The following is a 23,316-nucleotide window of genomic DNA, read 5'->3' as shown; positions in this document are numbered from 1 at the left end:
CAACCAGTCCATCCTAGAGGAGATCAGTCCTGGGTATTCATTGGAAGGACTAATACTGAAGCTGAAACTCCAGTACTTTGGCCACCTAATGTGAAGAGCTGACTCATTTGAAAAGACCCTGATGCTGGGAAAGATTGAGGGCAGGAGGAGAAGGGCATGACAGAGGATGAAATGGTTGGATGGCATCACTGACTCAATGGACATGAATTTGGGTGTGCTTGGGAGTTGGTGATGGACAGGGAGCCCTGGCATGCTGTGATTCATTGGGTTGCAAGAGTCGGATACTACTGAGCAACTGAACTAAACTGAACTGAATGATTTAGTGGTTTTCCCTACTTTCTTCAACTTACCTCTGAATTTTGCAATAAGGAGTTCATGATCTGAGCCACAGTCAGCTCCAGGTCTTATTTTTGCTGACTGAGTAGAGCTTCTCCATCTTCGGCTGAAAGAATATAATCAATCTCATTTTGATATTGACCATCTGGTGATGTCCATGTGTAGATTTGTCTCTTGTGTTGTTGGAAGAGGGTTTTTGCTATGATCAATGTGTTCTCTTGGAAAAACTCAGTTAGCTTTTACCCTGCTTCATTTTGTTCTCCAAGCCAGACTTGCCTGTTACTCCAGGTATCTCTTGACCTCCTACTTTTGCATTCCAGTCCACTATGATGAAAAGTTCATCATTTAGTGGTGTTAGTTCTAGAAGGTCTTGTAGGTGTTAATAAAAACATGCAACCTCAGCTTCTTTGGCATTAGTGGTTAGGACATAGACTTGGATTACTCTGATAATGCAAAGAAATAGAGGAAAGCAATAGAATGGGAAAGAGTAGAGATCTCTTCAAGACAATTAGAGATACCAAGGGAACATTTCATGTAAAGATGGGCACAGTAAAGAACTAAAATAGTATGGAACTAACAGAAGCAGAAGATATTAAGAAGAGGTGGCAAGAATACACCGAAGAACTTACAAAAAAGATCTTAATGACACAGAAAACCATGAAGGTGTGATCACTCACCTAGAGGTAGACATCCTGGAGTACAAAGTCAAGTGGGCCATAGGAAACTTCACTATGAACAAAGTGGAGATGATGGAATTCCAGCTGAGTTACTGCAAATCCTAAAAGATGATGCTGTGAAAGTGCTGCACTCAATATGTCAGCAAATTTGGAAAACTCAGTAGAAGCTACAAGACGGGTAAAGGTCAGTTTTCATTCCAGTCCAAAAACGCAAAGCCAAAGAATGTTCAAACTACCACACAGTTGTACTCATCTCACAGGCTAACAAAGTAACGCTCAAATTATCCAAGTAAGCTACAACAGTACGTGAACCATGAACTACCAGATGTTCAAGCTGGATTTAGAAAAGGCAGAGGATCCAGAGATTAAATTGCCAACATCCTCTGAATCGTAGAAAAAGCAAGTGAATTCCAGAAAAACATCAGCTTCTGTTTCATTGACTACTCTGCAGGCTTTGTGCGGATCACAGCAAACTATGGAAAATTCTTCAAGAGATGGGAATACCAGATCACTTTACCTGGCTCCAGAGAAACCTCAATGCAGGTCAAGAAACACCAGTTAGAATCAGACATGAACTGTGGACTGGTTCCAAATTGGGAAACTAGTTCATCAAGGCTGTGTATTGTTACTTTGCTTATTTAATGTAAATGCAGAGTACATCATGAGAAATGATGGATTGGATAAAGAACAAACTGGAATCAAGATTGATGGGAAAAATATCAGTAACCTCCGATATGCAGATGACACCACCCTTACTGAAGAAAGCAAAGAGGAACTAAAGAACCTCTTGATGAAAGTGGAAGAAAGTGAAAACAAACAAACAAACAAACAAACAAAAAAACTGGCTTAAAACTCAACACTCAAAAAACTAAGATCACGGCTTCCAGTCCCAAAACTTCATGGCAAATAGATGGCGAAACGGTGGAAACAGTGACAGACTTTATTTTCTTGGGCTCCAAAATCACTGCAGATAGTGACTGCAGCCATGAAATTAAAAGATGCTTGCTCCTTGGAAGAAAAGCTATGACCAACCTAGAGAGCATATTAAAAAGCAGAGACATTACTTTACCAACAAAGGTTCATCTAATCAAAGCTATGATTTTCCAGTTGTCATGTATGGATGTGAGAGTTGGACCATAAAGGAAGCTGAATGCTGAAGAATTGATGCTTTTGAACTGTGGTGTTAGAGAAGATTCTTGAGAGTCCTTTGGACAGCAAGGAAATCCAAACAGTCCATCCTAAAGGAAATCAGTTCTGAATAGTCATTGGAAAGACTGATGTTGAATCTGAAACTCCAATACTTTGGCCACCTGACGGGAAGAACTGACTCATTTGAAAGGACCCTGATGCTGGGAAAGATTGAAGGCAAGAGGAGAAGGGGACCACAGGTGGATGTCATCACTGACTCGATGGACATGAGTTTGTGATCTTCAGGAGCTGGTGATGGACAGGGGAGTCTGGCGTGCTTCAGTCCATGGAGTCACAAAGTGTCAGACACCACTGTGCGACTGAACTGAACTTGAACATTGTTTGGCATTGCCCTTCTTTGGGACTGAAATGAAAACTTAACATTCCAGTGTGTGGCCACTGCTGAGTTTTCTAAATTTGCTGGCATAATGAGTGCAGTACTTTAACAGCATCATCTTTTAGGATTTGAAGTAGCTCATCTGAAATTCCATCACTTTCACTAGCTTTGTTCATAGTAAAGCTTTCTAAGGCCCACTTGACTTCACACTCCAGGATATCTGTCTCTAGATGAGTGACCTCACCATCATGGCTATGTGGATCATTAAGAGCTTTTTTGTTTATTCTGTTTATTCTTGCCTCCTTTTCTTAATCTCTTCTTTTTCTGTTAGTTTCTTGCCATTTTTGTCCTTTATTGTGCCTATCTTTGCATGAAATGTTCCATTGGTATTTTCAGTTTTCTTAAAGAGATCTCTGATCTTTCCTCTTCTGCTGTTTTCCTCTATTTCTTTGCATTGATCACTTAGGATGGCTTTCTAATCTCTCCTTGCTATTCTCTGGAACTCTTCATTCAGTTGGGAATATCTTGCCCTTTCTACTTTGCCTTTCATTTCTCTTCTTTTCTCAACTATTTGTAAGGCCTCCTCAGACAACCACTTTGTCTTCTTGCATTTCTTTTCTTGGGGATGGTTTTAGTCACCACCTCCTATACAATGCTATGAACTTCTGTCCAAAGATCTTCAGTCTGTCTGTCTACCAGATCTAGTCCATAGAATCTATTCATCACCTCAACTGTATAATCATAAGGGATTTGATTTAGGTCATCTCTGAATGGCCCAGTGGTTTTCCCTACTTTCTTCAAATTGAACTTGTATTTTGCAATAAGGAACTGATGATTTTAGTCACAGTCAGCTCCAGGTCTTTTGTTTACATAATAATAAATATTATCTTTTGAAAACTTTTGTATTTTAGTTCAAATTTTATTTTTGCCCCTTCCAAAGTATTGCATAAAACAATTTAATTTTCTTGTCAGTATTTCATGTTTTGATTCCTAAATCTATTTCTCCAAGATAAGTTAAAAATATTTCAGATGCATACATTGTGAATTGGCTAGCAGCAGGCCTTTTAGTAAAACCAAAGAGAGTAGCATATGCTCATGGTGCATTTAATTGCTAGGATCACATTTTATTGCTAAAAAGGTATAGAATCCAATAGCTTTATGTATTGATAATATCAGGCTCTTTGCATTTGTGTCTGTGTGCATGTATATAACTGTGAATATACTACCGAAGATGAATAATCTCATTTATGTAAGTGTGTTATTGTTTTGTCACTTAGTCATGTCTGGCTTTTGGTGACCACATGGACTGTGGCCCACCAGGCTCTTCTGTCCTTGCAGATTTCCATGCAAGAATACTGGAATAGGTTGCTATTTCCTTCTCCTGAGGATATTCTCATCCAGGGATCAAACCATGTATCCCGCAGGTCTTCTGCACTGCAGGCAGATTCTTTACCACTGAGCCACTGAGCAAGCCCTATTTATGTAAATATTCATTCTGAAATCTGTCGGAGGACTTGTTCCGTTCTTTCTTTTGAAAAGTAAATACACTTAAGTAGATATTTTTGTTGATGTTTGAAAATATTAGCCCAAAAATTCTGAGGAAAAAAGATTTTTTCAGTAAATTTAGTGAACTGAAATAGAAATTTAAAATATTTAGCTGCTCCAATAGAAATCATTTATGGTATTTTGCTAAAACTTCACTGAGGCTTTTAAAGAAAATTTAAGCTTCATGATTATGTAAACTAAATTGGAAAAAAAAAAGTTGAGCAGAAATTCATTTAAGTGTCTGTGTCATAAAACTTTTATTGTAAAATTTGAGAAAAGGGGCTTTTAAGATGTGATGAAGTGTTAAGTGGTCCTTCTTTATTTAAAACAAGAGATGTTTGAATTCCATTTTTCCTTTCCCTAAATGGAACATTATTAAATTGTTTATGTTTTGTATTCTTCACTTTGAACATTAGTAATAGTTTCTAAAAATACACATAAAGTGATTTTTTAAAGTACTAAACCGAGTAGTACTTTACCTTTGTTAAACCAAGTAATACTTTATAAAAGTAAAAAAAAAAAAAAAATACATAAATAGAGTTAATCTCAATGTCGGTGTTTTGAATTTGTTTTAAAGGAAGGCATACTATAACAAAAGAACTTCATAGATGGATCAGGGGGTAAAGAATATGCCTGCAATGCAGGAGATAGAGGAGATGTGGGTTCAATCCCTGGGTTCAGAAGAACCCCCGGAGAACGAAATGGCAAACCACTCCAGTATTTCTTGCCTGAAAAATCCTATGAACAGAAGAGCCTGATGGGGTCACAAAAAGTTGGACAAGACTGAGTGACTAAGTGCATACTATAACAATTATTTTGCATTCTGTATATTTTATTTATTTATTTTTTCATTATAAGATTTTTTAATGTGGAAAAGTTACAAAGAAACATACACATAATTACTGTTAACATTTTGGCATGTTACTTTTAGTCTCCTCATCACTGGGAAGTACATCATTACTTTCTGTGCAGTTACACTTTCACAATGCTTCTTTGCAGAAGGAGTGAGACGCATCCTTTTTCAGAGGAGTTAAAATATTGGGTGCAGGGAAATCTGTGCCTTGACGTTGATGAAATAGGGTTTTGTTTTGTTTTATTTCCAGCTTAAGTTCTCGTTGTATTTCAAATTTGGTATCTTGTTTCTTGACTCAGAATTGCAGCACAAGGATTCTCTCAGGTTATAAAAGTATTTATAAAAATCATTTTTAACAACTGCATAATATTCCACAACACAGATATTTCACAGTTTATATAGCTGTTTTCATATCAGTAGGTATTTTGTTGATTTCTACAACTGTACATAGTTTTTAAATTTTGTTTTGTGTTTTTAGAGTTTTTCTCATAGATAAATGTATATACTCTAAGCTAAACATTGATACTGTATAATAAGACTTATCTTTGAAAAACATGTTACACTTTCTATCTCTCTGAGGGATATAAATAAACTATTAGTGAACTTAGCTGTTTTTAGAAAGTTAACTCAGTCCTCTTTTTTTAATTCAGTAATTAGAAAAATTCGGATTTTTTTTCTAATCGCAGTAAAATGCATATAACACAAAGCTTACATCTTAATCATTTTTAAGTGTAAAATTCTGTATATTTTAAATGAAAGTTACTCTCTTAATATGCTAAACTTCAGTCTTCTAGAAATGATTAACATTCAGGCTGAGCTTTGACTCGAACCTTTTCTGAGGATATAACCTAAGTAATCAAGTCTCAGCTATATCGTCTTTCCCTGATCTCCATTATGTGTAGTGCTTACACAACTAATCTGGCACCAGCGGTTTCGGTTTACACTTTTATAACATTTGTTTTTTCGTATGAAAGTCTTTATCTTCTCTTTCTGTCTAAACAAAAAAACGTTTAAAAATAGACACCATGCATCACTCACTGTATGTTTTATCTCCTGCAGAGCTGTGGGCAGGTACCTACATTAAGAACTCAGGAAAAAGTGTGGTCCCTGGGGCCAGATAGGCTTGGATTCAGACTCTGGCTCTGCATCTTTCTAGCTGTGACCTTGAAGAGTTGTCTCCTCAATTTCCTCTTCTTTAAATCAGCAAGAAAATAAGAGTTAACTCACTGTTGAGTATCTGCCTAGAACTCTACATTTTCTCTCTTCAGTGTATGTTTCATTTCTCTTTCAAACTACCTTCACGTTGCCTCACAATTGCTTGTAAGAATCATTTTTTAAGTCTTTACTGCCCCCCCTCCTTTATAATTGCTTTTTGGTGTCTCTAATTCAAAAGCAATATTAAAATTTTATTAATATTTATATTTGATATAGTTTCGGCAGTGACTTAGGCAAAAACTAAAAGAAACAAACAAGAACCAATCTAAACCATTAGAGAAATTACTCATGGCTGTTAAGTTGAGTTTTCCTCCTTAATAGTTTTGCTTGCGAACAACTGGATGTCAATTTCATTGGATGGTTCAAAGAACTAGGTAATTTGATTAAAGCATTGGAAATAGACCAACATGGTAGATGAGGTCCCTGTGTAGTTAGCTGTTTTCCCTGGATTTGGTAATTTTGACTGAGGCAATCAAGTGAATAACTCATTTCTATCAATCAAATTCCAACTCATCTATTCGAAAGAAAAGTTCCTATTCTATTTCTGCTTGCTATTGTAAAGGTAGGCATATTGTTCTTCATGAAAAACAATACCTTCACTCACTCATTGAGATGAGAACATCGCAGACTTTAAATTAAATGACTTTGCCACCATCACACAGCTTCTCAACATACTGCTTCCAGAATAGCACTTTTTCCCCCCACTAAGGATCTCAATGTGTCTCAAACACCTGCTTCATGTCATCTTATATAAATTCTTTTCATTTTACTTAGCGTGCAAGGGGTTCCCTCCTATTGCTTGACTCTCCATAGGGGTGGAGGTATAACTGGAACATGTTATACTGTGGAAATTCTAAAAAGCAATCTGACAATTGCTATTATTAACACAATTGATCACTAAACCCTTATGTCTGGAAGAAAAGGGTCAAGGCATCCTTAAATAGATCCAGATTCTCCCAGGTTACCCTGAGGATGATATTTTGGTGAAAAATTTAATGACAGAGGAAGTTTTGAATCTCTTTTAGCATTGGCTAGATAAACAGCATTGGTCCCTTTCAGCTAACATGGTCATTTATTCCCTTCAGTTCCGCTATTTGGTTCCTCAGGCTCCAGTCCCTGAGTTTTGAGGACTGGGGTAAAGGTTTCACTGGCATCACTTATTACCATTAAAACACTTCCCTTCTGAACATTGGCTGCAAAAGTATGTGGTATCCTGTGGAGCAAGAGGGTGAGGACATAGGTTGCAGTGAGGCTGAACAGTTTGCACTTCCTAGCAGTGACACCAGACATCAATCTTTCCAAAAGACAACCAAGAACCTATGAAAATAAGAACTCTTTAAAAAGAACAAACGAGGCATTATCCAACCAAAAAAAAAAAATCCACCAAAGCATTTTCCTAATAAGTTTATAAGTTTCCCCAAGATGAAAATGCACTGAAATGACTTAGATCATCATGATGGATATTTAAAGAAACAAATAAAAAACAATCACTACTTTATAAGGTAGATATTTATGAGGTTTAAATTATTTATGGCATAGTGTTTGAGAGTCATTTAATTGCCTCTCAATGTATGAGTATGTTTCATGTTTTACATGTGCATATCAGCTGGCCTTAGAAAGCTAATTCAGTCACAGTTAATCTGTTTTGCATGGTCTGTGGCATCAAACGTGACATAATTATAGGAAATCACATTATGCAACACCAGGGCTTTTTGGTCATTGGACAAGGTTTCACACAGGTTGATCACAAGGAAAGAGGGAATTACTAGGTGAAATGTGTTCAAATCATTGTTTTGACTTACACAAATTTGTTGCATTACTGTTAATAGATTTGTGGCTGCTGTACTGCAAAGCTCAAGGATCAAAAGGGAAGTTATTGTGGACTCCTGGATGTTAGATTGTGCAGAGGAATGTTCAGTGTATGCCTTAAACCTGGATAATATTTTGCTTTGTGACTTTTTTGTTGTTATTTAGTCTCTAAGTTGTGTCTGACTCCTTGTGACCTCCTGGAATGTAGCCCATGAGGCTCCTCTGCCCAAGGGATTTCTCAGGCAAGAACACTGGAGTGAGTTGCCATTTCCTTTTCCAGGTGATCTTCTGGACCCAGGGATAGAACCCGCCTCTCCTGCACTGGCAGGCAGATTCTTTACTGCTGAGCCACCACTGGCAGCCTATTTAATTGATCTTCATTGCTTGCAAAATAACTTTAAAAATAACAATTCTGGATACTGATGACATTATAAAACATTTCCAACAACTCGTTTTCAAAATTATATTGAAATATCAATACAATGGTCCTCCTAGGGAAGAGTATTTTTTCAGTAAAAAATCTGGCACTCTGTCTTTGATGGGATAACTTTAAGTTTAGTTCACAGAATAGCCACCCATATTTGGAATGGCAGAAGAGAGGGATAAGGGGGTGCAGCAAATCCCCAACTTTCTTTGGATGTCATGAGTAAGTGGGGGTTACATAGCAACAGAACTATGGGGATAGATTTTTGTGTGTTGACAATTTCTTTGTTTTCCATTTGGGAACTTAAGAATTTTTAGGGAACTTTGGGTAGTCTTATTTTTTTATTTTTTTTAATGTTTGAGGCTTGTAAAAAATAATGCTAATAGTACTATATACTATTATAATAGTACTAATATACTATTATATAGTATAATACTATATTATATTATAGTATAATATAGTATATAATAATAATACTATTATATAGTATAATAATAATACTGAAGTTCTATATCACATTCATATTCTTCCAGCCTAAGCGTATCAAGATATATATGTTCAGGTAAAGGTAAGGTATAGGTAAAGCAGGTGAGATAACTGTAGTCATGACTCCTTGCAAATTGTTAAGAAATTTATAAACAGCACCAGGGGCACAGGCTCCAAGTTTGATGTTCTAACTTGAGGACTAGAGGGAAAGTAACACACAATTTAATAATATTTAACATACCTTGAGGAATTAGAGGAAATCTTTCTTTAGTGTAAAAGCTGTCTCACTATTTCAGTGTGCACGTGGGTGTGCTCAGTCTGACTCTTTGCAGCTCTATGAACTGTAGCCCACCAGGCTCCTCTGTCCATGGGCTTCTCCAGGCAAGAACACTGGAGTGGGTTGTTGTGGTGTCCTCCAGGGGATTTTCCTGACCCAGGGATCGAACCTGCATCTCATGTCTACTACCTTGGCAGGGGGGATTCTTTACCACTAATGCCACCTGGGAAGCTCATTATTTTAGTTTGTGTCAAATAGTTTTTGAGTTTCTTCACATACCCTTCCTTATTGATATTCCTAAAACGTCAATTCTTTGTGGGAAAAAAATCTCATAATTTATTACTGACTTTCACAAATAATGTTTTTCCATGTTGCCTTTGCCACTCTACTTTTCTCTTTATATTTTCTCTTATATATTGTTGTTCCTATTAGTAATAAAACCAACTTTTGGGCCTGTTTGCTACAGTGTATTAGAAGACAACATCACAAGCTAATATAAAGTCATTTATTAAAAAATATTCATTTAGCGATTCTGGTTTTTTTTCCTGATTATATACTAAGCAGTGCATAAATATCAAAAGAGGGGTCAGAAGGGTACAAAAAGCACTGAGATCTAGTTCTGCCTTGAGACCTTCCCTGGCTGTCATCTCCCTTACCTGGGTGGCCAACATGATAGTAATCCCATTGAGAAAGAAGGATGACAGGGGACAGAAAATAAGACCATAACACAAGCTCAGGGCACAATATGTGCTCAGTTCAGTTCAGTCGCTCAGTCATGTCCGACTCTTTGTGACCCCATTAACCGCAGCACGCCAGGCCTCCCTGTCTATCACCAACTCCCAGAGTCCACCTAAACCCATGTCCATTGAGTCAGTGATGCCATCCAATCATCTCATCTTCTGTTGTCCCCTTCTCCTCCTGCCCTCAATCTTTCCCAGCATCAGGGTCTTTTCAAATGAGTCAACTCTTCGCATCAGGTGGCCAAAGTATTGGAGTTTCAGCTTCAAATTCGGTCCCTCCAATGAACACCCAGGACTGATCTCCCTTAGGATGGACTGGTGGATCTCCTTGCAGTCCAAGGGACTCTCAAGAGTCTTCTCCAACACCACAATTCAAAAGCATCAATTCTTCTTCTCTGAGCTTTTTTTATGGTCCAACTCTCACATCCATGTGTAGAATTTCCTAAAAGGAATTCAGACCCAGAGTCAATGGAAACCTGTAGACTGAAGTATTTGGGAGCTGTCAACTTTTGTTTAAGTGATTATTGAAGTCATTTCACACCATGAAAAATAGTGCGAATGAGGAGCAAAGAAAACAAGAGTTGGTCCCAAGCAAATCAGGGAAGAAGTCAGGGAATTACACCTGAATGAATAAAGAGAATACTGGGAGCAAGGGAGTTACTGAAGCCAAAGGAAAAGATTTTCAAGACGGAAGCAGTGTTTCAGAAAGTTCAAATAAGATGACATCTAGAATGAGATCTTCAGTTTGGACAAGAAAAAAAAGGACCAATTATGATTTTGGAGAGAACTAAGTGATATTGTGGAGAAGGAAATGGCAACCCACTCCAGTACTCTTGCCTTGAAAATCCCATGGCAAAACTAATACAATTATGTAAAATTTAAAAATAAAATAAAATTAAAAAAAAAAAAAAAAAGAAAAAAGAAAATCCCATGGACGGAGGAGGTTGGTGCAGGCTACTATCCATGGGGTCGCAAAGAGTCAGGCACGACTGAGCAACTTCACTTTCACTTTCACTAAGTGATATTGACAACAAGTTTAAGAATGAATTTGAGGTAAATAAGTCAATAAATTGCTCTTTTAAGATGTTTGAGATAAAAACAAATTAAGGAAAGGAAGGCTAATGGTTTATGCTTTACAAAGTGGAATGTTTAGATATGACTGAAATTAGGGAGATGAAACCAGTATGAAGGAAAAAGAAAAATTATAAAAGCATTAATTTCACTAGTGGCAATACGTGTATTTCACAGATAAAATCAATAGTTATTTATTTGGACAATTGATTATTCAAATGAAACAGTTTTATTTGGTAAGCATAAGTTTAATCAAGACAATATATTAGTGATCTACTATGCAAAGTTAATAGTAGGTGTTGTAAAAAGTACAAAATAGATAAATTTTCTCTAATTAAGAAGCTTATGGGACTTCCCTCATAGTCCAGTGGCTACGACATGAGCTTCTAATTCAGGGGACCCAGGTTTGATCCCTGGTCAGGGAACTGGATCCCACACACCACAACTAAGAGTTCACATGCCTCACTAAAGATCCCACACGCCACAACTAGACCCAGCATGGCCAAATAAATCAATATTCTTTTTAAAGAAATTCATAAAATAGGGGAGGAAAATAACCTAGTATTTGTGGTATTAGAGGCCTAGGAGTAATAAGGATTGTGTAATAATTGTAGCTGGTTCTCCCAGCTACCAAGTATGATTGCTTAGAGAAAATGACATTCTTTGAAAGATGGAGAATATTTTGACAGGTCACACAGATACAGGTGACCAGGAAAGTGTTCAGGGTGTTCAAGATGCCCAGAAAATGGAGGGTACGTGAGAAAAAAAAATGAAGATACATATTTCTTTTTTTTAATATACTATTCATGTGTCACAAACTGTTACTCTTCTTTTTTTTTTTCATGTTTTAACACACTCATTTTATTTTCATCTAGTCCTTTTAAAATATAATTAATTGAATTTTGTAAAAAATGTTTTTGTATGCATTGAGATGATCATATGTTTTCATCTTTTGTTTTGTTAATGTGGTATATCATATTGACTGATTTGCAGATGTTGAACCATCCCTGTATCCATGGAGTAACTCCCACTCAATCATGGTGTTGTTGCTGTTGTTCAGTAGCTCACTCATGTCCAACTCTGCGACCCTATGGACTGCAGGCCTCTAGGCTCCTCTGTCCGTGGAATTTTCCAGGCAAGAATATGGGAGCAGGTTGCCATTTCCTGCTTCAGGGGATCTTCCCATCCCAAGAATTGAACCTGCGTCTCTTGCATCTTCTGCATTGGCAGGTGGATTCTTTACCACTGAGCCACCTGGGAAGCCCCATTTTCAGGGATATTGACCTGTAATTTTCTTTTCTTGTGGTGTCCTTGTCAGGTTTTGGTATCAGTGTAATGAATCAGAAGAGTAAGAGTTTATACTATTTATGTGTCACAAACTGTTACTCTTCTGATTCTACTTCAGTCATTTAAAAATGTGAACGCTGTTTTAGCTTGTTGGCTGTATGGAACGTTGGTGGGCTGGACTTTGGCGTGTGATGTCAGTTTGCTAACCTTCACTAGACTGTGAGTGATAGAAGGGCAGTCTCTTACGCATAGATAGTGCACAGTGGATACTGACTGACTGTCCCGAGGCAGTGAGGCCTTCACCTAGCACACCAGGTATGGATAGGAAAGGAAAGCATCAGGTAACTCGGTGGATTGATTGAAGCCAGTTGTGAAATCTTAAAAGGAAGTGATCAAAGGCATAATTGTCATATTACAAGATCAGAAACAGAAAAAGGAAGCATGGGCAGAAAATGATGAATTCATTTAACAAATAACATTTGGGTTTGGAGGTCATATAGCAATGGAGTCATGCTTAGAGACTTAGAGCGTAGAATATGAGGTTACTTCTATTAGAGTAATGGAAGCTATGTTCCTGCATAACCACTTCCATCTTTCAATGGTCAAAGAATATTCCATGAGACCTCTTCCTCCGGTAGTAGTGAGACTTATAGTCATTGATAGCCTCCTTTTAAAATCAGATATATATTCAGATTTCAGACATACATTTACTTTGCAGGTAACAGATGAAAGGGCAAAGTAACTCAACAGTAACAAAGAACATTCAGTTCTATGAGGTGTCAACAAGCAATAATAACATAGTGAGGAACAACAGTTCCCAAACATGTAGAACAAAAATCTATCAGATGCAGATTGGTTTCTCAAAGACCAGTGACCATGCTAATCTATGTCAAGATGAAACCAAAGGATGCGCTGACCTGTTCCAACTGGGACATCCAATCCTGATTCACTCTGGCACCTTCCGTGGACACCATCACATTTCTTGCAGATTTAGTAATCTTACAGGCTTCTTACTCATTTGCAATGAAACAGTAAAAATTAGTTTCAGAACACAAAGGCAAACGGTAAGACCAATAGAAAGCCCTTATTATTGGCAAAGAGATCCCAGTAGGTTTTTGATGCCATTGACAAGGATAATCTCCATCCACTCATAAGAGGGAGAATAAAGACACATTGCAGCCACTTTCTAACTGTGGTTTTAATGCCTTTTTTTTCCTGCTTTCCTGTCTTGTCCTGACAATCCCTGGTTGTTTTGCTTTCCCGTTCATTTCCTTAACATTGCTCTCCTTTCAAACTTTGGAGGCTAATGTGTTCTTGGAGTCTGTGGCTTGTGGAGATAAATTATAGCAGTCATTATTCCAAACATAATACAGCAGAAGTTCATTGTGTCTCACCACAGGCGAGCACACCGCACAGAAGGAGTGTTGTAGGAGTGCTTGCCAATCGTAGCTAAATCTATTGACATAAAGACAGTTCTTCTCCCATGGTTTCTGTCTTTGGATTGTGCTAGTTTAGGTCATTATGAGTGCCAAATGGATGTCATTAAATCCTCTGGACGATTTCTTGATTTTTATTCTATGCAGACCATATGGATTCCTTTTTGATCTGGATATATGGTAAGTCCCATGATGAAATGACTAACAGTCCCCAAACCTAAAGCCATGATGCTACTGTTGCTGCTGCTAATCCGCACCCACATGCACTAGAATTTGGTTTCATTCAATAGATAAGTGGCCTTTGTGAGATATAATAACTGTCAGCTTCATAATTCTTTTAAAATGTAATACTGATAACTTTGATTTCAAAGGATTTTTATCTAATTCTGCCAACTTTTGGAGAGAGGGGATAGGTTTTCTGTATGTGTGTGTGTATGTGTGTGTGTTAGTTGCTCAGTTGTGTCCAACTCTTGCAACCCCATGAACTGTAGCCCACCAGGCTCCTCTGTCCATGGGCTTCTCCAGGCAAGAATACTGGAGTGAGTTGTCATGCCCTCCTCCAGGGGATCTTCCCGACCCAGGGATCAAACCCTGGTCTCCCACATGGCAGGCGGTTTCTTAAGCAGCTGAGCCACAAGGGGAGCCCTTGCTTTTCTATAAACACAGCTAATTTTCAACAGTTGAAAGGTATGGGAATCTCCCTTAACCAAAAAATCTCTCTTTGCTCATCTATTATATTCCTAGAGATACCCGTTTTCAGGCCACGTAGTACTTTAGTACAATAATACTTTTTCCTGTGAGTGGGGAAGAGCTCCTTCCATGTATCACCAGAGATGGAATCAGGATCTTCTAGCAGATCACTTGGCCCATGGCCTAGAGCTGAGGTAATATCAACAGAAAGAAGAGAAATCTAGGTTAATATTTAGACTTGGCAAATCTCAGCACACAAAATGACTAGGAGCAGAGGGATGTACATGGAGAATGATGAAACTTACAGAAGCTTTTTTTTAAAGCACAAACAGATTTATTTGCTAACCAAAGAGATGACCCTAATTACACCAACATTTTGAAATAGTTTAATTGTTTTTGATAAAGATAATTGAACACAATAATGAAAAAAAACAGCAGTATGGAGATTTTCTCATTACTTGTTCATCCTTACAACTAATTTCTGTGCAAAATGATGATGGAATTTTTACTCTACTTTTTCATAGACCTGAGTACAGGTAACATTGTTCATGATGCATACCACCACTAATTTCCCATCTTTGAGTTTTCTTGTTATTGTGCTTTCCTTTCCATCTCATTCCTGATGTTGAACCAATGTGCTATCTGTAAAGTTGCAGACAGTTTGAGTCTTTCTGCCATCAGCTGTGGTCTCTTCAAACTTCTCTCCCAGTTTACAGGAAAGCTGTGTTGTTTTCAAAGTGCTCTCAGTTTTTATGCTGAGGAAGTGTGTGCATGACAGGAGATGGCAAGAATGAAGATTGATGTTTTAGGAATCAGTGAACTAAGATGGACTGGAATGGGTGAATTTAACTCAGATGACCATTATATCTACTACTGTGGGCAAGAATTCCTTAGAAGAAATGGAGTAGCCCTAATAATCAATGAAAGAGTCTGAAATATAGTTCTTAGGTATAGTCTCAAAAAGGACAGAATAATCTCTGTTTCCAAGGCAAACCATTCAACAACACAGTATTCCAAGTCTAAGCCCCAACCAGTAATGCTGAAGAAGCTGAAGTTGAACAATTCTCTAAAGACCTACAAGACCTTCTAGAACTAACACCTAAAAAAGATGTCATTTTCATTATAGGGGACTGGAATGCAAAAGTAGAAAGTTAAGAGATACCTGGATAATAGGCAAATTTGGCCTTGGAGTACAAAATGAAGCAGGCCAAAGGCAAGCAGAGTTTTGCCAAGGGAACACACCGGTCATACCAAACACCCTCTTCCAACAACACAAGAGAAGACTCTACACATGGACATCACCAGATGGTCAATACCAAAATCAGATTGATTATATTATTTGCAGCCAAAGATGGAGAAGCTCTATACAGTCAGCAAAAAGAAGACCAGGAGCTGACTGTGGCTCAGATCATGAACTCCTTCTTGCCAAGTTCAGACTTAAATTGAAGAAAGTGGGGAAAACCACTAGACCATTCAGGTATGACCTAAATCAAATCCTTTACGATTATACAGTAGAAGTGACAAATAGACTCAAGGGATCAGATCTTATAGACAGAGTGCCTGAAGAACTATGGATGGAGGTTTGTGACGTTGTACAGTAGTCTGTGATCAAGACCATCCCCAAGAAAAAGAAATGAAAAAAGGCAAAATGGTTGTCTGAGGAGGCTTTACAAATCACTGAGAAAAGAAGAGAAGTGAAAGGCAAAAGAGAATAGGAAAGATATACCCATTTGAATGCAAAGTTCCAAAGCACAGCAAGGAGAGATAACAAAGCCTTCCTCAGTGATCAATGCAAAGAAATAGAGGAAAACAATAGAATGGGAAAGACGAGATCTCTTAAAGAAAATTAGTGATACCAAGGGAACATTTCATGCAAAGATGGGCATGATAAAGAACAGAAAAGTTATGGACCTAACAGAAGAAGACAATATTAAGAAGAGGTGGCAAGAATACACATAAAGTGAAAGTGAAGTGAAAGTGAAGTCGCTCAGTCATGTCCGACTCTTTGTGACCCCATGGACTGTAGCCCACCAGCTTCCTCTTTCCATGGGATTTCCCAGGCAAGAATACTGGAGTGGGTTGCCATTTCCTCATAAGCACTATACAAAAAAGATCTTCATGACCCAAATAAACATAAGGATGTGATCACTCACCTAGAGCCAGACATCCTGGAATGTGAAGTCAAGTGGGCCCTAGGAAGCATCACTACGAACAAAGCTAGTGGAGGTGATGGAATTCCAGTTGAGCTACTTCAAATCCTAAAAGATGATGATGTGAAAGTGCTTCACTCAATATGTCAGCAAATTTGGAAAACACAGCAGTGGCTACAGGACTGGAAAAGGTCAGTTTTCATTCTAATCCCTAAGAAAGGCAATGCCAAAGAATGTTCAAACTACCACACATTTGCACTCATTTCATACGCTAGCAAAAAAATACTCAAAATTCTCCTAGCCAGGCTTCAGGACTATGTGAAGCATGAACTTCCAGATGTTCCAACTGGTTTTAGAAAAGGCAGAGGAACCAGAGATCAAATTGCCAATATCTGTTGGATCATCAAAAAAGCAAGAGAGTTTCCACAAAAACATCTACTTCTTCTTTATTGGCTTTCCAAAGCCTTTGTCTATGTGGATCACAAAGAAAAACTGGAAAATTCTTAAAGAGATAGGAATACCAGACCACGTTACCTGCCTCCTGAGAAATCTCTACGCATGTCAGGAAACAAAAGTTAGAACTGCACGTGAAACAGCAGACTGGTTCCAAATTGGAAAAGGAGTACGACAAGGCTGTATATTGTCACCCTGCTTATTTAACTTATATGCAGAATATATCAGTGAAATGCTGGGCTGGATGAAGCACAAGCTGGAATCAAGGTTTCTGGGAGAAATATCAATAACCTCAGATACACAGATGACACCATCTTTATGGCAGAAAGCGAAGAAGAACTAAAGAGCTTCTTGATGAAAGTGAAAGAGGAAAAGTCAGCTTAAAACTCAACATTCAGAAAACGAAGATCATGGCATCTGGTCCCAATCACTTCATGGCAAATAGATGGGGAAACAATGGAAACAACTACAGACTTTATTTTCTTGGACTCCAAAATCACTGCAGATGGTGAATGCAGCCATGAAATTAAAAGATGCTTGCTTCTTGGAAGGAAAGTTATGACCAACCTAGATAGCATATTAAAAAGCAGAGACATTACTTTGCTGACAAAGGTCCATCTAGTTAAAGCTGGGATTTTTCTAGTAGTCATGTATGGATGTGAGAGTTGGACTACCAAGAAAGCTTGAGGACCAAAAATTGATGCTTTTGAACTATGCTATTGGAGAAGATTCTTGAGAGTCTCTTGGAGTGCAGGGAGATCCAACTAGTCCATCCTAAAGGAAATCAGTCCTAAATATTCATTGGAAGGACTGATGCTGAAGCTGAAACTCCAATACTTTGGCCACCTAATGCAAAGAACTGACTCATTGGAAAAGACCCTGATGCTGGGCAAGATTGAGGGCAGGAGGAGAAGAGGACGACAGAGAATGAGATGGTTGGATGGTATCACTGACTCGATGGACATGAATTTGAGCATGCTCTAAGAGTTGGTTGTGAACAGGGAAGCTTGCATGCTGCAGTCCATGGGATTGCAAAAAGTCAGACACTACTGAGCAACTGAACTGAGTATCAATCTCCATTCATTGAATCATCAGTTTTCTCATCAATTTGATTTTCTGCTATAGGAAGTGAATGAAAGTGTAATGGTAAAATTGATGACATCACCATCAGTTCATTGAGTAAAGAATAGAAAAATAAATGAGGATCTATTTATTGTTATGCATCTGCTTATATTTCCCATTTAGACTTCAGTTTGGTAGTTTGAGTCTGTTACTATTATTTTGATTACTTAGTTAACTTAATTTTTTGAAATCACTTATCATGTTTATCTGTTGGGAAGAGATAGAACAAATTTTGAAGGGTTCACTTATATTCAGTATTTCAAATTCCAAGTGATAATTGTTATCATTCAAAAATTGATAAGTTCAGTGTTTTATAGTGTTAGATTTTGTGTAAAAAGCTATAGGCAGTTGTGCTAATTCAAGAAGCTTAGCACCATCATTCAATAATGTGTTTTGAGCTCCTATTGTCCTTTACTTCCTGAACATCACCAAATATGTGCTGGGGCCCACAGAACACTTGGTCCCATTCACCTCCATTTCTGAAGGAGAAAGAAAAATCCAAGATGGGGGTGAATGCTCCAAATAAATCACTGTTGAGAGAGAGAAAATTTTAAAAAGCTTTCTTTTCCTCTAATGTAAGTTTTTCCCTTCTTCATTTCAATTTCATTTTTATTAGTTATAAAATAAGGAATTGAACTAAGTAACTTCATAAGGCTCCTTGTAGTTCAGTTCTCATGTTCCATGTTCTGCTACACAATATGCTAAATGTTCCATAAAATATTACTAACATGACTTTCTTGGTGCTAAACATCACTAACATATTACAAATAGGCCTAACATTTTTTCCCTTATAACTTGAAGGTTTCTCACATTATTAGTGAAGGCAACATCATCACCCCCAGGGTGCCCCAAGACTTCCTGGCCTGTCACTCCTGAAGATTAAATTGTTATCATATAGCTGTGAACATTCCTTGTAGACCTATGTTTATGGCTCAGATTAACCTAGAGAATTATTTCTGTCCACTTTATAGGTGACAATTATGAGATCGGAGACTTATTTAGATATACTTTAGATGTGTAATGCATATAGAATTTGTTAGCCTCTAGATTACAAGTTTACTTTGTTTGCAAATTTCTCATCATTCTGGTAAGTTTCTTCAAAGTAATCTCTGTTCTTACATATACTATAAGTATCTTTTAATAAAACTCTCAAGTATATAAATTGGGTTTCATCAAAATTAAAACACAGTGTTCTTCATAAGACACTTCATAAGGAGAAAATGTTTGTGTACAGTATATGTAAAGAAATCTCAAAACTCAATAATATAAAAGCAAGCCAATTAAACTGAAGGCACTAGTATTGAATAGACCAAAAAGACATATCAATGGCAAAAATGCACATGGAGAAGTAACTATTGTCATTTGCCACCGCAGCAGTGTAGATTAAAATTTCAATGTGATAACAATATACACTTATTAGAATGTTATTAAATATAAATAAAAATAAAATTAATAGTGTCAAGTACCATTAAAAATGTGGAGGGCCTTCAACTCTCATTTACTGCTAGTGATAATACAAAAAGGCATGGTCACTTTGGAAAATGATTTGAATTTTTTTGCAACCTAATGTAAACATCCCATACAGTTCAGTAATCTCACTCTTGAGTATGTACCAAAGAAAAATGAAACTATGTCCACCTGAAAAAAAATTCTAGAGAATTTATAGATGCTTCATTTGTAATTGCCAAATACTAGAAACACTTGAAATGTTCAACTACTAAGTGGATCAAAACAAAACAAAAACTGATGGTACAAATGGAATACTACTCAGCAAAAAAAGGGAACAAACTACTGATAAACACAGCAAAATGGAGGAATCTGTGATACATTATGCTAAGTGCAAGAAAGCAAACTCAAAGGCCTAATACACAATAATTCACTGATATGACATCCTTAGAAAAGCAAAACTAGGGGAAGGAAGGGCTTTCCTGGTGGCTCAGTGGTAAAGTATCGTCCTGCCAATACAGGTGTCACAAGTTCAGTCCCTGGGTGGGGAAGATCCCCTGGAGGAGGTAATGGCAACCCACTCCAGTATTCTCGCCTGGATAATCCCACGGACAGAGGAGCCTGGCAGGCTACAGCCAACAGGGTTGCAAAAGAGTTCAACACGACTTAGCTAAACACCAACAACAAGCAAAAAAAACCGTATGAGAAGATGCTAGGGACAGAGTATAAGATCAGGGAGGACTGACCACTGTATTAATGGTCCTTTGCTTTGTAATATATCCATGGCTTCTCTTGAGACTTCTGTCGGTCAGAAATCAGCAGGCAGCTTCGATGAGTGCTTCTGGTCCCCAGTCTTTCATGAGGTTGCAGTTAAGCAGTAAGCTAGTTCCTGGCTGCAGTGTTATCTGAAGACTCAAATTGGAGAAGATCTGCTTCCGAACTCACATACATGGTTTTTGGCACGATTGAATTTCTCGTGGAATTTGGGTTAAGGAGCTTAGTTTCTTGCTAGCTGGCTAGCCTGAGGCCTTCCCTAGTTCCCTGTCGTATGTGCTTCTCCAAAAGGCAGCTTGCAACATGGCAGCCGACTTTCCTCGGACAGAGCATGTGACGATGTAAGAGAAAGCACCCAACATGTCAGCCTCAGTCTTTTTATCACCTGATATCAGAAATGATATCCTGTCACCTTTGCCAGAAGTATATTTAGCAGAAAAGCATTAGTCACTCAGTTGTGTCTGACACTTATGGATCTCTCAGTTGTGTCCAACTCTTTGTGACCCCATGAACCCACCAGGGTCCTCTGTCCATGGAATTTTCCAGGCGAGAATACTGGAGTGGGTAGCCATTCCATTCTCCAGGGGATCTTCCTGATCTAGGGATTGAATCTGGGTCTTCTGCATTGCAGGCAGATTCTTCACCACTGAGCCACCAGGAAAGCCCTACATTTACTTGCAGGAAGTCAAATCCAACTACATTCAAGGGAAGAGTTTATACAGGGGGTTCAGTACCAGTAGACTAGAATCACTGGGGACCACCTAGAGACTGCCTCCCATAGGAAGCCCTCTGGATCCCATGGATTCTTATTTCACACCCAAAACACATTAAACTCTCCCAAGTTCCCTGGGAATCTCATCATCTGAACCTGGGAGCCGTGTTAGAGTTAGCCTGCCATACACAAAATGGAAGAGAGAACTTTGGGGTGATCATAACTATTCCGTGTCTATTGGGATAATAAAGACTATTCCATATCTTGATATTGACAGTGATTGCACAGTTGTATTTGTTTGATAAAAACTCATAGAACTAAATATCAAAAGGGATATACTTCATTGTAAGTAAGTTGAACTTTAATAAAAAAGAAACAGATAGCAAACTCAAGAATATAACATACATACACACATATACTACATTAAATTTTGGCCAAATTGAATGAATAGTTAATGTATAAATAAAATATATGTAAAGAAATCTATATTTTGGCAATGGAAAGTATTAATAACATTATTTCTAATATCATTGAAAAGCCATAATAATATACCATAAATTTTACAATCAATAATTTTCTTATAGAAAAAGAAAATTATTATTGATGGCAACTTATATGAATTTTTCACTGGAAGAAGGTTATTGTGATCATATCAGTTTTTCTCTTTAACATTTGTTTTTCTTCCTTAGAACAGACAACTCATCAATTCAAATATTAGGGAAGATGAGCCTATTTGTAAATGTACTGTTAAATGTATCTTATTTACCAAAGTACTGTTGGAACAATTTTCTAAAAATGTATTTTTAAAGCCACCCTTGAAAATAATTTACTTCCTGTATTTCTTGTTTTCCCCAATTCTGAAAAGTAACAGAGGTAAGACAGTGGGATCCAGTTACTGTACCTTGTTTATACAGCTGTACTTCATTGAATGAAGGCTTGTGTTACACACAGTTTTTGATAGGAAGTCAATGCTTTTAAAACAACTATAGAGACAGGTCTTTAACCTCCACCCTGGTGGATTCTTTGTTCTACCATTTAGCTTCTGTGGAGGTTATAAGAAGGTAGTTTCAATATATATTATTGCCATCTAATCAAATCATCTACTTAGCTCATCCACTTATGAACTTGAAGCATAGATATATTATGATGAATTTTTTACACAAATTCTGAAAGGTCCAATGAAATAATTTTGATTCGTAGTGAAGTTTCTTTGTGATACATTCTGAAATGTTCAATAATGAGTATGTTCTAAAGAGAAAATGGTGTTTAGATGCCTTCAAATGTTGAATCTATAAAAATATCATGTATGAAACGAGTTGCCAGTCCAGGTTCAATGCACGATACTGGATGCTTGGGGCTGGTGCACTGGGACGACCCAGAGGGATGGAATGGGGAGGAAGGATGGAGGAGGGTTCAGGATGGGGAACACATGTATACCTGTGGCGGATTCATTTTGATATTTGGCAAAACTAATACAGTTATGTAAAGTTTAAAAATAAAATTAAAAAAATAAATAAATAAAAATAAAACTAATAGCAAAAAACAAGAAGCTTTAAAAGATTTAGTATGTTCATTAGATTTATTATTTCTTAATAGTATCCCATACAACATCTGAAGATTTTGAGTGTGATGGGATTCTTTGTAACTCTCTTATTCATAGTTATACAGGTTAATCAATAAACCGCAGATTTAGGTTCTAGGTTATTTTAGGGATAATGCCTGGGAAGTTTGAGGTCATTATGGTGAAGTACTTCTTATTTGTGTAGGAATAGTTTCCTTCATTACTTGAGTAGGAATACAGGGTCATTACTGCTGCTGCTGCTGCTGCTAAGTCGCTTCAGTCGTGTCCGACTCTGTGCGACCCCATAGACGGCAGCCCACCAGGCTCCCCCATCCCTGGGATTCTCCAGGCAAGAACACTGGAGTGGGTTGCCATTTCCTTCTCCAATGCATGAAAGTGAAAAGTGAAAGTGAAGTTGCTCAGTCGTGTCCAACTCTTCGCGACCCCAGGCTCCTCCATCCATGGGATTTTCCAGGCCAAAGTACTGAAGTGGGTTGCCATTGCCTTCTCCAGGGTCATGACTAGGAATGATTAAAAAATTGTGGACCGATTAGAATCTACATTAGATATAAACTGATGTCTTGTGAAAATACTTGCCTCACTTGAAAATATATGACTTAAATAGAAATGACTTCTGATAAGCCTATCTATTCATAATCCTGTTCATAATTTCATTCTCACAGAATTAAATCTTTCTTATATTTCATTTGTTTTCCAAAACTCTTTT

The 23,316-nt window shown here is 37.5% G+C and overlaps 1 protein-coding gene across 1 annotated transcript in view; it reads left to right on the top strand.

The window, feature by feature from the left end:
• AGMO (alkylglycerol monooxygenase) overlaps positions 1-23,316 on the top strand; it is a 392,936-nt gene that overhangs the window by 107,035 nt on the left and 262,585 nt on the right. The window lies entirely within an intron of this gene.

The sequence above is a fragment of the Bubalus kerabau genome, chromosome 8 (genome assembly GCF_029407905.1).
Source record: "Bubalus kerabau isolate K-KA32 ecotype Philippines breed swamp buffalo chromosome 8, PCC_UOA_SB_1v2, whole genome shotgun sequence".
Lineage (NCBI taxonomy): Eukaryota > Metazoa > Chordata > Mammalia > Artiodactyla > Bovidae > Bubalus > Bubalus kerabau.
The sequence above is the reverse complement of the archived record's forward strand: the minus strand, read 5'-3'. Positions and strand labels throughout refer to the sequence as shown.